Source organism: Mustela erminea, chromosome 14 (assembly GCF_009829155.1).
Source record: "Mustela erminea isolate mMusErm1 chromosome 14, mMusErm1.Pri, whole genome shotgun sequence".
Taxonomy (NCBI): Eukaryota; Metazoa; Chordata; class Mammalia; order Carnivora; family Mustelidae; genus Mustela; species Mustela erminea.
In genome coordinates, this window is record NC_045627.1 from 44927720 (window position 1) to 44943679 (window position 15960).

Genomic DNA, 15960 nt, shown 5'->3' on the forward strand with positions numbered 1-15960 from the left:
TGTCAGCAATTCTTCCTCAGTGGTGCCTTGGAATTCTCTTTTTCCATTTTCATATCCACAAGTAGTCACATCTGTGCCCATCCTTGCCATCTCACATTTGAGTTAGGTACCACCTGGGCCCACCCTGCCGTACCAACATACCCTTCAGAGGCTGGTACCATGCTCCACACACTGGGTGCCTTAAAATGGCCTGCTAGTAGGTAGCTGGAGAAACAAGCCATCTCTTATACTACCTCACCTCAATTAAGGCATACAAACAAAATATTCACCAAGTAAGAGCTAAATAATCTCCTGGAAAAACTCCTACACTGGAATACCATTCGGCAGTCAAAACACGAATCACAATACCACATGCCAAAATACAAATGAAGTGCAACAGTATTCAGTGAAAAGGGGGCCAAAAGATGATATATAATCCCCCTTTAATAAAAAATAGAAAATGATTTGTAACACGTATATTTTCAGAATATATAAAGATCTAATACAGGATTCAAAAAGGAAAAGAAAGAAGTGAGATCACTGAAAATGGGGGGGGGGGGGGTGGTTAGAGAACTGAAACCTTCCATCCAGCCACAAAAGTCAATTAATACCTGGAAAAAGTCCTGTTTAAATCAACTGTTGCGAAACTCTGGAATTAAGTCAAGAATTTATAGGAAGCTTAATAAAGAAAGAAGCAGTCACACTTACTGTGATAATTATTGCTGTCACCTGCAGGAAGAGAATGCTGTTGCATTTTGTTTATTTTTTAAAGATCTTATTTATTTATTTATTTATTTATTTATTTATTTATTTATTTGACAGAGAGAGACAGATCACAAGTAGGCAGAGAGGCAGGAGGGGGGGCGGGGCAGGCTCCCTGCTAAGCAGAGAGCCTGATGCAGGGCTCGATCCCAGGACCCTGAGACCATGACCTGAGACAAAAGCAGAGGCTTAACCCACTGAGCCACCCAGGTTCCCCACTGTTGCATTTTATTATTTTTTTTAAAGATTTTATTTATTTGACAGAGAGAGAGAAATCACAAGTAGGTAGAGAGGCAGGCAGAGAGAGGGGAGAAAGCAGGTTCCCCACGGAGCAGAGAGCCCGACATGGGGCTCGATATCAGGACCCTGGGATCATGACCCGAGCCGAAGGCAGAAGCTTTAACCCACTGAGCCACCCAGGTGCCGCCCTCACTGTTGCATTTTAAATTGGCCACCCCATCCTGCACTCCCCAGATCCATGGCATCCATGAAGATGATAATTCATGTTCCCAATGCAGTTGTTAGTGCAGAATGAGCAAAAAACCCCTTATTCTCAAATAACTGAGGTTGTCTTTGTTTGTTTTTTTACCTAATAGCTCCTAGAAGGACTGGTGTAAAGTCTGGCTTTTGTTTTGCCCAACTTGGAGCAGAAAGAATACCTGAAGAAATAATATCTCAAAACTTCACAAATTTGGTGAGCTATCAATTTACACATTCACAGTGCTCAACAAACTCCAAGCAGAAGAAAATCAAAGAGATCCACAAGAAAACACATTATAATGAAACTTGAAAGACAGACAATGAACGAAAGCAGCAAGAGAGAAGCACCTTATCACATACAAGGAATCCTTTACTATATTAACAGAGATTTCTCTTCAGAAACTGTGGATGCTAGAAAGCAATGTGATGACATATTTAAAGTACTGAAAGGGGGGGGACCTTGTCAATCAAGAATTCTGTACCCAACAAAACTATCTCTCAAAAAATGAAGGAGGAATTAAGACACTCATAGATAAATAAAAACTAAGAGAATTTGTCCCAGCAGACATGCTCTGTACAGAATGCTAAAGGAAAGTCTTCAAGCTGAAATGAAAGAACACTAGACAGTAACTCAAAGCCATACAAAGAAAGGTAAATGGTACATGTACATAGGTAAATAAAGTGATTGTGTTTCTTTCATTTATATCTTTTCCTTTTTATTTAAAAGACAAATGTATAAACCAATTATAAATCTTTGTTAATCTTTGTAAATCTTTGTTAATGGACACACTACATATTATTTGTTATTTGTAATTTGGGACAATAACAACAGAATAGGGGAGGCAGAGCTATAAAGGAGCAGTGCCTTCATATACTACTGAAACTATGTTGGTTTTAATTCGATGTGATAGTTTTTAAGATGCTAATTGTAATCCAAAGGGTAACCTATAGGGTAAAATGTACACAGAAAAAGAAACAAGAAAAGAATAAAAATGGTAAAATAGGGAAAAAAATCAATCACAAGAAAGGCAGTAATGGAGAATTAGAGGAACAAAAAAGATCTCACATACAGAAAACAAGCAGCACTATGGCAAAGGTCCTTTTTCATCCACAATTATTTTAAATTCAATCAGATTAAACTCTCCAACTAAAAGGTAGACTGGATTAAAAATAAAGCAAAATCCAACTAAACAGTGTTCACTTTAGAACCAAATATACAAGTAGGTTGAGAGTGAAGGGATGGAAAAAGATACTCCAATCAAATAGTAACCAGACCTAGGGTGGCTAACCCTAATATCAGACAAAATAGAATTCAAATAAAAAATGTTATAAGATACAAATAAAGGTTCTACATGTTGAAAAAAAATCAATCAATTGAGAAGATATAACCATTATAAATATACCTACCAACAAATTTCCAAAATATATGAAGTTAAAACTCACAGAACTAAAGAAAGAGCTGGAGATTTGATATCCTATTTCCAATAACAGATAGAACAAATATACAGAAGATCAAAAAGAAAACAGAAGACTTGAACAACACTAATCACCAACCAGACCCAGCTGATGTATACAGAAAACTCCACCAAACAACAAAAGAATACATATTTTTCTCAAGTGCACATGGAACATTCTCCAGAGTAGACTACGTATTATGTGACAGTCTCAATAAATTTGAAAAGATTTATATCATACAAAGCATCCGCTTTAACTATAACAGAATGAAGCTAGAAATCAGTAACAGAAGAAAAACTAGAAAACTTACTATATACAAAACTTAACCTACACAATCTTGGACAAAAATGGATCAAAAAGAAATCACAAATGAAATTAGAAAAACGCATTGATATGAAGGAAAATTAAAACACAACACATCAAAACTTATGGCATACAGCAAAAGCAGTGCTCAGAGGAAATTTATAAAAGTGTAAATGTTTATATTTTAAAAAAAGATCCCAAATCAATAACTCAGTTTTATACCTAAGTAACTGAGACCAAAAAGAGCACATTAATTCTGTTTTACATCTAAATAACTGAGAAAAACGGCATGGTAAACCCAAAGCTAGCAGAGGAAGGGAATAACAATTTAGAGTCCTGATAAAAGAGAGAATAGAAAAACAAAAGGGAACAACAAAATGAAGGATTTGTTCTTTGAAAAAAAAAAAAAAGTCAACAAAACTGATAAACATTTAGCACAATGGACCAAAAGATACCAAAGAAAGAATATTTAATTAAAATCAGAAATAGAAGCGAGGACATTACTAAAGACCTTACAGAAATAAAGAGTATTATAAGAGAATACTTTGAACAACTGCACACCAATTAGATAATCTAGACAGAACGAACAAATGTCTAGAAGCACACAAACTCCAAATGACTCTAGAATCAATACAAAACCTGAAAAAAACTATATGTCAAGAGATTGAACCAGCAATCAAAAACCTTCCAACAAAAAGCTCAGGACCAGATGGCTTCACTGATGAATTCCCCTAAATACTTAATTAAAGAAGAATAACACTAATCCTTCTCAAACTCTTCCAAATAAATAAAAGAGGAAGCAACACTTCTTAATTCATTCTATTTGTCCAACTATAATTATAATGATACCGAAGTCTGACAAAGATATAGGAAGAAAACTATAGACCCATATCCCTTATGAGTATAATGAAATAATCCTCTTTGAAATGCTAGCAAATAAATTTCAGCAACATCTTAAAAGGATTATGCATCATGACTAAAGAGGATTTATCCCAGGAATGCAAGGATGGTTAAAAATATTAAAATCAAGGTAATAAACCATAATGATAGAACAAAGTGGGGGTCACACATCTTATTTGATGGAGAAAAAGAATTTGAAAAATCCAATTCTCTTGTATGATAAAAATACTCAACAAACTTAGACTAGAAGGAAACTTGCCCAACATGATAAAGGGCATTATATGAAAAATGCACAGCTAACATCATACTCAATGGTAATTAACTGAAAGCCTTTCTCCTAACATCAGGAACAAGTCAAGGATGCCTATTTTCACCACTTCTATTCAACACTGTACTCTAAGTTCTAGCCAGAACAAATCATCAAGAAAAAGAAAGAAAAGGCACTGAAATTGAAAAGGAAGAAGTAAAACTATTATTTGTAGATAACATGATCTTGCATATAGAAAGTCCTAAGGAATCCATGCAAAATAAATGATTAGAACTTATAAGCTAATTCAGTAAAGTTTCAGGAATAATCAACACACAAAAATAAGTTGATTTCTAAACACTATAATATAATGAACAATTTGAGAAGGAAATTAAAATTCCATTTACAATGCTCTCAGAAAGAATAAAATACTTAGGAAAAATTTAACTAAGGAGGTTCAAGATTTGTACACTGCAAACTACAAAACATTGCTGAAATGAAGAAAACCAAAGTAAATGAGAAGACATCTCATATTTATGGACTGGAAGACAATATTGCTAACAATGACATACAGCTGAAAAAAATCTACAGATTCAATGTAATCTCTATGAAAATCTAGTAGCATCTTTCCCTAAAATGTAAAAGTTTATCCTAAAATTAATATGGAATTATAAAAGACCTCAAATTATCCATAACAATCTTTTTTTAATAGAGTGGCTTTATTTTAAAAAATTTTTAGAACATTTTAAAATTAAGATAAAATGTATTATTTGTTTCAGAGGTAGAGGTAAGTGATTCCTCAGTCTTACACAACACCCAGTGCTCACCACAACACCTACCCTCTCCATCACCCAGCTGCCCCATCCCCTTCACCCCCCTCCCCTCCAGGAATCCTCAGTTTGTTTCCCAAGATTAGGAGTCTCTTATTAACCAGAACAATCTTGAAAAGGAAAAATAAAGTTGGAGGACTCCTGTCTTCCAAACTCAAAACTTACTAGAAAGCTATAGTATCAAAATAGTATACAATTCCGGCATAAACAAAGTGTTTCCCTAATGGGAAAACAATACAATATCCCCCAAACCTCTGGGTTTTCTGGAGCTGCTTGAGCTGCTTTCTAAGAAGAAATGAAAGCAAAATGTTTTGTATTAAATGGCGCTGTAAGCTGCTAATCATAACGTTCAATTGTACTGGGCTTAATTTTTTTTTTTAAATAACATTTAGGGGTGCCTGGGTAGCTCAGTGGGTTAGGTGTCTGACTCATGATTTAGGCTCAAGTCATGATCTCAGGATCGTAAGACTGAGCCCTACTTGGGCTCTGTGCTCAGCAGGGAGTCAGCTGGAAATTCTCTTTCCCTCTCCCTCTGCTACCCCCTGACTCTCTGTCTAAAGTAAGTAAATAAATAAATATTTTTAAAAATTTTAAAAATAACATTTATTGGGTTTAATTCTTGTGTATTTTATGGCAACTGTGGGAAAAATTTGGAAAATAGGGAATAAATACTCTGATCTTTCTATTCACAGATTAGTAAACATCATTAACATGGTGTATTTTCTCTGGAAGGAAATATATCCATACGTTTATGCAGGTATAGTCCCTCTATGTATTATTTAGATAAAAATTTTAAAGTTCATTAGACATGTTGGGTCCCAGTTGCAGGGGGGTGGGATTACTGATTATTCAGCACACCCCACCCTGACTCTGCCATTGAGTGCCGCCATGGAGGGGCTGTTAAGGACTCTGAAAGTAGACAGTAGTAGGCAAATGGGGGAAGACCAGAATTCAAAGTATCACCGAAAAGTCAGTAAGACTCCCATTTTTTCCCTGGAACCCAGGAGTGGGCACCTGGGCGCACGAGAAAGCTCCAGGAGAGGCTCCCTTTCTCGGATGGCCGAGCACTGTGAGAGAGTGGAGGGAAATCCTCTCTCGCTTTCTTTCTTCTGTTCTCTCAAGCCCCAGCTCCCAGACGATTCCATGATGACAAAATTGGCAGTGGGAGTCTGCAAGCCCTGCAGTTCTGAGGGAGGGAAACTGTCTCTGATTGGAGGAGTTCTGACTGCCCAGAAAGTGGAGACAATCCCCGGGGCTCTTTTTCTCTGTGTGTCTGGCCACCTGGCCTCAAAGACAGGCATGGTCAGGAAGGTGTGCAGCAGAGTGGAGTAAGTGAAACCCACTGCGTGGACAAAGGACCCAAAAGGGGAGTCCCCGAGTGGAAGACCACTAGGAAGACCACAGAAAGGGAGAGCTCAGGAAAAAGATCCCATGACCTTGTACCGGACTAACGTTCTATATTAATCATAGGGGAAAATGGGTTCGGGGTATACAGAAACTCCAAGCAATCTGTATAATAATTCTGTAAATGTAAAACTGCTCTAAATCTTCTTCTTTTAAGAAACAAAGTATTTGCTGTGGCTCCTTCATTCCTATATTTGTTCATGTTACTCACTCAACAATTTACTGAGCACCTACTATATCCCAGGCACTACTCTAGTCTCTGGAAATACTGACAGCAAACAAAACCCACTATGATTCTTGACATCAAGGAGCTTACAATACAGTGGAAAATGAAACAAACTACAGTGGGAGGTTATTAAGCCATAGAAGGAAGAAGTCCATACTTGCAAAGTTAAAAATTCTCTTGTGAGTCTTTATTATAGGAGAAAAATCTTTGAGAAGTTAAAGGCCTAAGCTGAAGACTACGCAATCTGGCAATGTGACGACCAAGGAGCAGGATATCCAAAGAGGGGGCAAAAGGCTTGGTTCTAGAGCCAAATAAGGCCACTTCCTAGCAGGGGACCCAGAATCTTGTCGGTGCAAGAACAACTACCTTGAGTCTTGCTTACGCCAGAAGCCCGGGCGACCTGTTGGCTCTCTCTGAGGCAGACCTGTCCTGGGGGACGAGGCGTGGCTAGGGAAGAAGCATCATGCCCTGCTGGGTGCTGTTTCGGTGGCAGCTGTGCAGGCAGGACAGGCTGCACCCCAGTCACATGGGGGTCCCCACACCCCCCCACCTTCCCATCCTCACAATCCACTCATTCCTTCTCTGAAGGAGGACTAAGCACCCATTGCATGCTGGGAACAGGGTAGGCCCTCCGCACTCATAACAAACAAATACGCCAGGTGGCTCTGGGGGAAAACGTCCCAGGCAACAGGAAGAACTTTCAACGAAGCCCACAAGCTAGAGAGAGCAGGAAACCTTCATGACATTTCAAGGGGATCAGTGAGGCTGGAGCGTGGAGTATGGGCTAAAGGACAGCAAGAGGGAGGCTCTCTGTGGCTCCTAGAAGGAGCTGAGGTGTCTTCCTGAAGGCCCAGGGAAGCCAGGGGAGCGTTTCAAGAAAAAGATGTGCGTAGATGGGCCACGTGATCAAGATGCGGACTTTTACCAACGCTGTTTTGCTAGCGGCCACTGCTCTCGAGCAGAGATGGGAGCAGAGATGGGAGTAGGCAGAGCGGCTCAGCCTCCGGGGTGACATCCAATTTTCTGGCCTCAGGGTGAGGAGGTGAGGTGCCAGGTGTAACGATGACAGGGAACACAAACACTATGTGCGCCCAGGATGTGCTGGACACTGCAGTAGGTGAGTGGGTGTTGGTGCCCTCAGGAGAACTGGGTGCTCTCAGTGCCTTGCACTGGCCCCCCACCCTGCAAATACTAGTACCACCTTTTACGTGCGTTCCCAGGCCTTCTTCCAAGTAAACGTCTTGCTCAACGGTTCAGGATGTATTCAGTGAGCATCCAGAAAGTTTAAAGTAAATATTCTTGATAAATACCAAAATATGAAGCGAGTCCCAGATCCTGATAAATGTAACAATTTCTAGGAGGATTTCTATAATTATGGGATTCTATATTAAATATGTGTATCCTGAAGGGTGTTATCACTAAATAAACAGCACTCACTTTACATAAGCAAACACACTCACCAAGGTAAATATCCAAAAGAAGTGAAAAAGGGAGCCAACGTGGGCGTGTTTAAAATCAGCCAGTAATTTCAGAGGACAAAGCAGGAAGTTGGGTGGGATAGAAGGGCAGCATGTGATTGGTCAGTTCATCTCCCACCACAAAATTTCCTTGGGGAGGGAGGGTGAGGGAAAGGGCAGGGGTGGATTACACAAGCCTAACTGTCCTTCAATGGGAAATCCCCAACCATGAATACTTCTAATCCTCCATTCAGTTAATAAGAACTTTTGTAGAATGACTTCTAGTATTTTTAAAGTAGAAAAACATTGAGTCAAATACATAAGTCAACACATAGCCAGCAATATGAATGTTAATTATATCCTACATAGCCTCAAGGAATCCATCACCCCTCCACTCATAACTTAGAACGAGGCTGGGACTCATTTGGACATTCATCAGCATCCGTAAAGACTTCACGTAGGGCGTCTGGGTGGCTCAGCTGGTTCAGTGGCTGCCTTCAGCTCAGGTCATGGTTCCAGGGTCTTGAGGTCGAGCCCCACATCAGACTTTCTGCTCGGTGGAGAGCCTGCTTCTCTCTCTCCCTCTGCCTGCTGCTGTGCTTACTTGTGCTCTCTCTCTATCTCTCTGTCAAATAAATAAATAAAATCTTAAAAAAAAACAAAACGGACTTCACATAAGCACATACCTTCCATTCTGAAATAAAAGCATGTGGTCACAGCCAATCACTGTAAATAAGTTTTGTTTTAAGAACTGAAGGTGATCTCAATTGTCTTTATTTAGTTTACAGAAATTTTAAATATCATGTCCCTCCCTTTAAATCAGCTCCCCATCAATTCAGCAACACAGGTGGGAAATTGAGGATCTGGGATTGACAGAGGACCATGTGACGTCACTCCACACTTCACTTGATGGGTTTAAATCACTAACCTAAGATTTCACAATACAGCCAAAGTTATGGCAGAGACAGAAGTCGAGTCACCTTTTTCCCTAGAATATAATTCTTCACTAAACAGATCTCCACCCCAAACAACTAAACAGGGAGGTAGAACATTTTAGAGGCAAAAATTGTAAAGAAACAAAACTATAGTCGTGAAGTAATCTGACTTTAGTTTTCTCTTGATATGTTGTCTTCTTTTATTTGCCCTAGAAAATATTTTCATATGAAAGGTGTATTGGGATCTAAATATTTTAAGTGAAATAAGAAACTAAAATAATTGTTTAGGTCATTTAGTCCAAACAGACCCTCCCACCCAAAAATAAAATTTGGTCAGAAGCATTTCATGTTAGGAAAGTTCTATATAATTGTCTCATTTGGCAGGTTGAGAGCAGATATTAAAAACCTATGTAGAAGCAGGCTCCCATCCCTACTCTGTCTCTGATACCAACTTTCCATATTGATAAACACATATAGCCAGTCTTGCCATTTACAAAGCACTCCTACAAGGGTCATTCAGCTCTCAAAATGACGCAGGTAGGTATTGTTCCCATTTAACAGAAGAGGAAGCTGAGGCCCAAAAAGATTCATCACAGCTGGTAAGAGACACCACACTCAAACTTGACTCTTCCAAGAGTTGCCTCCTTTTCCTACACTATGATGCCCATTAAATCTGCTTCAATTTTTTCCTAATTCAAGATAATAAAAAGTAATTACCAATGAATTGAGGTTATATCTCTGCTGCCAGCTCCTCTAATGTCTCCTAATGGCAGAGCTTAGACCAAGGGCCTCTCAGAGCTTCATTTGCCAAAAGCTTGCTATTGAATGCTCCAGAACTAATCCCAAAGAGTCCTTGGATAAGGCAGCAAACACAACCCTAATTCTACTGTTCAGAGCCATCTGCTTCCACTGGCTTTGAAGCCATAGGATCACGGCTCTGTGTCCAGTGAATCAACAGACGCCATAAAGGGCTCACTTTCTGGTTGGGTTCAGAATCTACAGCATGAGCCGAAAACACTGCCAGCACTGTGCCCACCTCCCACCCACCCTCTATCACCCAGGCAGCCCTCCACCAGCTTCCTTAGAACTGCGGCACAGCTGCTCTGCCCTCAAACTCCTCCAGCGACCCAAGTGTCTGAATACTTTTCCTTCTCCCTCCAGTACATTCTCCACAATATACTCTAAGTACGGGCTGGCCCTTGTTATTCAGTGTGGTCCCGTAATAGCAGCCTCCGCATCATCTGCTCACTTGTTAGAAAGGCAGAATCTGGGGCTCCGCCCTAGACTCAGGAACTGAATTTATACTTTAACAAAATTGCCCAGTAATTTATAGAAAATTAAAACAATTTGGGGGAAACACTACCCTAGGAAAAAGGGCAAAGGAAGTGAACTTCCTCTTGTTTGCTTGCCCATCATCCCTGCCCTGGGGCTGTCTGGCAGTACCAGCTCGTCAGGCTCTCAGAAGGTGTCTGGCCAAGTTCAAACTCTCCAGCACCAGCCCACCTGCTTAGCTACTCTCCTAGCATATCCAATTCAACTAGCTTTGTGGTTTAGCAAAATGGCTTAGGCTACTTTAACTAAAATATCAGTAACTAGTAATACCTACAAATAGTAAGCTATGGTGAAATGCTACTGAGAGAACACAGCCATAACAAGAAAATTTTAAAGCCAGAAGAGTCTGGGTTTGCATATCAGCTCTCTCAATGATCAGCTATGAGAATCTCAGAAGCTTAAATAACTCTCTGAACTTCTCTTTCCGCTTCTGTAAAATGGAGATATTATCTGTCTTACAAAGGGTTTAGACATAATGCAAAGAGGTTTTTGCATCCCATGCATGGCTTTCTCTTCCTTCTTAATGAATGGACTATGACGTCGCAATTGATAGGGTTGATGCAAATGAATATCTAGTTGGTATTGCTCCAGCCAGTGCGAGCACAGGGAGACATTTTGAAGTGAGTCAGCATTTCTCACAACTCGTAAAATCACATAAAACCACCATCAGCCTTGCTTTGCTGGAAGTCACTCACTGCACACCTCCCACTTGGTAACTGCTGCACTCCCTTAGACTTTTGAGTCTTCTGACCAAAAGCTCTTCTTCCCATCTCCTTGAAGAAAGGCTACTGGCTGGGGGAGAAGTATGTTGTGATGTTTAGGTTCCAGTAGGTTTGTTTTAGCACTTAAAATATCATTTCAGCATTGTCACCAATGTACAAGTAACGAAAACTAGAATTGTTTTTATTCAGTGTAACTGGTAAAAGTATGATTTACCTGATTTTTAAATAGCCAATTTGCTTATTGATTATACTTGAAAGAAATTAATTTGAAAACTCTTAAATGAAAATAATTTTTAGGGGCACCTGAGTGGCTCAGTGTTCAGTTCAGATCACGATCCCACGGTCCTGGGATCGAGTCTTGCATCAGCCTCCCTGTACAGTGGGGAGCCTGCTTCTCCCTCTCCCTCTGCTGCTCACCCTGCTTGTGAGCTCTCTCACAAATAAATAAATAAAATCTTTAAAAAAAAAAACTTAAAAAAAAGGAATGATTTTTTTAAGATAATCTTTAAATCAGCCTAAAACTAATAATTTTTCATTAATTTCTTAGGAGGTTAAAAAAGCACAAAACATAAATGGAAAAAAAAAAGTGGTTCATTTAAGTAAAGTAAAACTTAACATTTTTGCACAACAATAAACTCCATAAACCAAGTTAAAAGACAACCCACCACCTGAGAGATTTCCCAACACATATAACCAAAAAAGAAAGTCAATAAGAAAAAGACAAACAAATCAATAGCGAATGTAAGCAAATAATATGAACACACAATTCCCAGAAGAGCAAATCCATTGTTTAATAAACACGAAAAGATCTGTAACCTCACTAAATAATCAGGGGAAGTGCAAATTGACTATCATTATACGGCATGATGGCCAAAAATTAGTATCATTACCAACTACCCGGAAAGGAAAAGGCGTCACAGAAGCCCCGATGCCCGGCCAGTAAGCATAAGTAGTAAGCTCACGTGAGCACTTTGGAAAGCAATCTGGCATTGCCCAGTAGCTGGAGAACGGGCATCAGGGAAGAGCACAGGCTGGCCTTAGCTACCCGAGAGCACTGCCAGGGAGCTTGTTAACAAGGAAATACTCCAACCCCTTCCTGGGGGTGTGTTTTAAAAAGCCCACCAGCAGATTCCAAGGCATCCTCAAGTTCAGAACCACTTTCCCAGAGAAACCCTCACACATTATTTTTCACCTGTTTCAAGAGGACACTGTTATCCGAATACGAAGGATGTGGTTCTTGATACATTCTCTATGAAGGTGGTCTGACAGATTTTGGCTTTACTAGGACAGAGAGTCACTGATAGCTAAGGGACATTGTGCAGACCATGTGCAGACCATCCAGATTGCCTCAAAGGCACACATTTGCCCGAAGAGAGATCTACAGGGTGCACGTATAAAAATGAACCACTTAAAACAGTACAAACAATTGCCAATAGAAGAATAGGTACAACGGTACTATACAGCAATTAAAATAAATGAAATATACACAAATCAGGGATAAATCCTGAAAATATAATGCTGAATCAGAAAAAGCAAATTGCAGAAAGTCACCTATAGTAGGATACCATTTAACATTAAGTTAAAAATCTCACAAAAAAATCTACCCTGTTTTTGGAGAAACACAAACACATTTGTATGAAAACATCAGGGGATGTGCATCTGGAAAGCACGTCTGCTGACCTTTTGACAATGGTTATCTGTGGGCATAAAAAATGAGAGGCATGGAGTGGAGGAGTACAAACAGAACATCAACTGTAAGTAAGATTTTATTATTATTTTTAAAGATTTCCTTTATTTATTTATTTATTTATTTATTTAGAGAGCAAGCGAGCACGAGGGGAGGGGCAGAGGGAGAAGGAGACTCCCCACTGAGCACGGAGCCCGATGCAGGACTCACTCCCAAGACTCCGTGATCACGACCCCAGCCGAAGGCAGATGCCCAACCAACTGAGCCATCCAGGCGCCCCAGTAAGATTTTATTTATTTATTTTTAAACTGTCAAATAGGGTAAAGGCTTAATATTTGTTAAATCTGAGTTGGCATAAAAGATATTGTTTATATTATTCTGTGTAATCTTATGCATAAAGTATTTCATAATACTAATATCAAAGTTTAAAGTTCACTATACTTGTGAATACTAGAAAATCTTATTTCTGTACAAAAAAAATCTTTTAAAGCCTGAAGAGGTAGGGCTTTTAAAAACTGAATCTTTGTGACATCTAGTGGTAGCAGAAAGTTACAATATAATACACAATTAGGAGCAAGCTTGATTCAATGTACTACTCATTTCTGAGTTCTTGGCTTAATTAAACTTTCACACAATTTTAAAAGCTGGAGCTTTTGTTTTGTGTTCTCAGTGGTCCACACTTGAATATTGTTTTCCACACTTGGATATTTTTAATGACATCTTGGAACATGATACTATCGTGTACACATTAGTTATGTGCCTCAGACTCTGGTCTCCTGAAAAATCAATTAGGTCACATCTAGTGTCTTCCAAACAAGGATCCCTACCCTGCTACTGCACTCTCTGTTCAGGGAGGCCAGCAGAAAGGAGCTCCAAGCTACACACCCAGCTGACCAGGCGTCTGTCCCCACCACCCACCTGCACCTCTGCCTGATGTTCCTAATCCCTCAATGGCACCACCAAGGTTCCAGATCCAGGCTCTTCCTATGCCCCCCACACCCATCCAATCAGCTTCCAAGTCCCGCTCTGGAATGTGCCACATTCATCACTCATCTTCCTGACATCACCTACTGAACTGCAAGTGATTTAAGAGCAGAACTATTGCTCGCACTCAAGTTCCCCACAAGAACCTAGTACAGTTCTTCGCACATAGTAGATACATGATAAATGTTCAAAGAAGGATTTTCCACTGCAACAACCCATGCTCAGACCTTCACTGCCTTAGCCCTAGACTACAATAGCATCCTAAGCCTTAAGCATCCTAAATGTCATCAATTAAAACATCTTAAGACCTCTCTTCGCCACAGAACCCACTTCCTCTCTGCCATTCCCAGCAAAGCTGTTCCACGTGCAGATCTCATTCCCATTCCCATCATCAGCAGACACAGTCGAGACTTCTGAGCTTGGGATTTAATGTGTTTCATGACCCAGTCCAGACGGACCTTCCTGACCTTCCCACTCACTATATCCCTGGCCCAGACCTACTCCTCTTCAAGCCTCCCGCAGGCATTCCCATCTTGGTCGCTCTGCTGGCATTTGCCCTCCTGCCCGCCCACCATCAGTTCTATACCTTTGCTTTTTTATGGGTGCATTTTCTTCTGAGTCTTTCATTTCCATGAAGCTCTAAGTAATTCTACGTAAAAAACGAGTAGTACTACCTACCAAACTCGCATTCTTTTTTGCCTGCTTGCCTGTACACTTGCTCAGCAAGTGCAAGTGTGATTCTCAATGGCACTGACCACCTCTCAGTTTGGGCTGTGCTCTCAGAAAGTAGCTAAGTCCTCGGAGGGAAGCCAGCTCAGAGGGATTTGTTGAAATGAGAAGAATTAGGTGAAGGATGAATGGTCAATGACTGCAGTTGGGATAAGGCCTTATAATCTTTGGCCTGGGGGTAGCTGGCACATGATTCTGAATAATGTGTTATATAATCTGATATCCTATATTTTGACTAGTTAGTAGAGACAGTGACCAGCAAAGTGACTAGCTAAGAAACCTATTACCTGTGGCTTTGGAACATGAGAGAAAAAGGAGCAAGTATCAAGCGCCCTGTATTGGGCTTGAAGTATGATAACCACAGAAGGGTTGAGAATGACTGCCTTCCTCTAGATCGGGCACTTGGACAATAATGAAGCAGCCTATCATACTAAAAAATTGAGGAGCAGAAAAAGCTTCTAGAAATATAAAGTCAGGTGCCTGGGTGACTCAGTCAGTTGAGTGCCCAACTCTTGATTTTGGCTCAGGTCACGATCTCAGGGTCATGGGGTTGAGCCCCACATCAGGTTCTATGCTGAGTGTGGGGCCTAGTTGGGGTTCTCTCTCTGCCCCTCCCTCTGCCTGAGCATACTCTCTGTCTCAAAATTAAATGAATGAATAAATATATAGGTAAAAATAAAGTCAACTCTATTTCAGAGATGGCTATTTTCCAATGCTCGTAGTACACCCAAATACATTCAGCAGTTATCTCCAACAGCACTGGGCCACAAAGCCCGTTCCAAGACTCATTAGTGAACAACTCTGAACAGTTCTTTTCTGAAACTTTGTTTCTCCACACATTCAAACCCAGGCTCATACCCACAATCCACGAACTGCTGGTAGAGCCTCTGGCATGAGGAAGTGCTCATGTTAGCCCCCTCCCCTCTCCACCAATTTTGAGCCTGACCCCTTCCCACCTAGTCACAAACCCCCTTCTGTCTTGTCCCAGTCCTTTAAGTAGATACCTGAGTTGGACAATGGGCATCGACCCTATGCCTAATTTATAGTCAAGTTCCTCGTTAGGGCCGCAGCCCTTCGTAAACACTGACTGCTTGGTTAGGCCAAACTTGCAGACTTCTCCCATGAGTTATGCCCCCAATGTCTCCCCTCCTACCTTGAGCCTCCTCTCCTCCCACCATTCCCTGTCTGGGAATCGGCTTTTTTAACAACGTCGCTCACTTCCTTGCCTAGAGCCAAGTGCTGTCACCCAGCTGATGGTGATCATGGAGCATGGACCACATACTCCCTGCTGCTCGCACTTGACCCCAGATCCCCGTGGTCCTGTGACAGTCTACCAATCCTCAATTCTAACGGAGGCCGCTCTCCCTCTGAGCTTGTTATGGGCCATTAGAGGGCAGGACTGAAGAACTCTGATGAGGACTCCACTTACCATCATAGCGCCTGGCACATAAGACAGCAGCGGCAACCACTTCATTCCCTGTTGAGAGCTTACTGAGTGTGAGGCACTGCTGAGAAAGCTTTCCACGAA